Here is a 1,872-nt window from a genome sequence, read left to right as displayed (position 1 = left end):
TGGTTTTCTGTTGTGAGATGAAAGCGTTGAATCAAAGCACACACACTTTACTCCAGATGTCCTGATTGAGGACGACGTGTTGAACTCTCGATAAAGTGTTCAGGGACGCGGCTGCACGAGCACAGAAACACGGTCACCACATCCACTGAAGAGGACGAATGAACTGAAGTTTGGTTTTCTTTCACTAAACAGAAACCTGAGATGAAGAATGAAACGTGGCGTCTTTTCTATTGTCTCAGCTGATCACAAACCTCAGTTTTAAAATGTGCCCTCGTCACTCCTCTAATAATCCTTTGCTTTAGTTACATGGAGGCAGGATGTTAAGCTAAGCTACATCCACACTACTACGTGGTGCAGTGAAATAATAATGCATTATAGTTGTATGATTTTGCATTAAATATATAAACCTGTAGCTGTTAAGGCTCAGGAGGAGAATTCTCTCACTATGTGCAGCACACGACAGAGACATTTGATCCATTTTAATGTAAACATATTGATTAGTGGAGGCGGTCACACAGCGTGTTCCAGCCCCGGCGTCCAGTGGGGACAGATGTATTTTGGACCGGTGCTCAGCGGGTCACACTGTTCGCCAAGCTGGCAGCGTCTGTGTGACCTACATTCTCACATGCCGGGCGGCGTTCTGAATCCAGAGAGGGTGTTATGTGTTGTCCGGGTTAGGGTCACCATGGAGACGTGCGGTGTGTGACTCAGCGGTGCCGGAGGCGGAGATAAAGGATCCGCCGAGGGTTCGAGGCCAGGTCACCTGCTGGTCTCTTTAAAGGTCGTCTAATTTTAGTCTGGATTAGTTCTGTTGGTTTGCAGTAACGTATTCATCGACATTATTTCTAATGTAAAAGTGTCTCTTTAGTCTCACTGGCTCTCATTCATCTGTTGACTTCTTCTTAATGTCACTTTGTCCTTTTTGAAACAAATCATGTGTGAAAAGGTGTGAAAGCAAACTTGTAAACTATGTGAGATAATACGAATACACTGGTGTTTAGAACAGGTTGTAGTGCAGGTTGAGGGTTAAATACTAAACATAACACTATTGTGAGAATGTAAGGCGTTAAGAGCATGTTTCAGCAAAGATAAAGTTTAACTAGGATTAGCTTGAAATTCTGTAGAATGCATTTTGTAAAACAAGTATGGAGCTGGAGTCAGGAAGTGGTTAGCCTAGCTTAGCATAAAGACTGGAAGCAAGGGGAAACAGCTAGCATGGCTCTGTCCAAAGTATAGAAGAATACTAACTGTAAATCTATACACATCTGTTTGTGTATTTACATTTAGTGCTAAGCTAGGCTAAATACGGCTAATATCGACCTTTTCATTTAGGCAAATAAAATGTTGCAACTATTCCTCTAAGTGGATCATGTTTTCCATATTTAATGTAGAGAGGAGCTGAAAATATTTATATTTTTAAACCTAAACTAAAAATATTTTTTTATAGTGTTTCATAATGTTTGCGGTTTTATTATTAATTTTATTGCTATTATTATTGTACAGCTATTCTACTCTATTTTGTTTGATCTTTATGGAATAGTATATGTCTATGGCTTGTAAATCCCTTTGAAGTTCATTTGATTCGTACAAATTAAAGTTAGATTTTTGTGTAGTTTGTAATCATTTCACCACACTGTGATTATCTCAACGATCGACCACTGACTGTGTGTTTATTGTGTGTATTCTTATGATCAGCCCTTCAAATTAAAAACTTTTATTTCAGTTATTCTGAGTGTTCTCAGTGCTTCTTCTGTCTGTCTGTCTCTCTGTGTCTGTCTGTCTGTCTGTCTGTCTATGTCTGTGTCTGTCTGTCTGTCTCTCTCTCTGTGTCTTTCTGTCTCTCTGTCTGTCTGTCTGTCTGTCTGTCTGTCT

At 39.9% G+C, this 1,872-nt stretch overlaps 1 protein-coding gene across 2 annotated transcripts in view; it reads left to right on the top strand.

Moving 5' to 3' along the window:
• LOC116383691 (A-kinase anchor protein 6-like) overlaps positions 1 to 1,872 on the top strand; it is a 35,227-nt gene that overhangs the window by 27,785 nt on the left and 5,570 nt on the right. The window lies entirely within an intron of this gene.

Source organism: Anarrhichthys ocellatus, unplaced genomic scaffold (genome assembly GCF_004355925.1).
Source record: "Anarrhichthys ocellatus isolate YVR2014 unplaced genomic scaffold, GSC_Weel_1.0 scaffold7, whole genome shotgun sequence".
Lineage (NCBI taxonomy): Eukaryota > Metazoa > Chordata > Actinopteri > Perciformes > Anarhichadidae > Anarrhichthys > Anarrhichthys ocellatus.
Note: the sequence above shows the minus strand (reverse complement) of the source record. Positions and strands in the feature narration are given on the sequence as shown.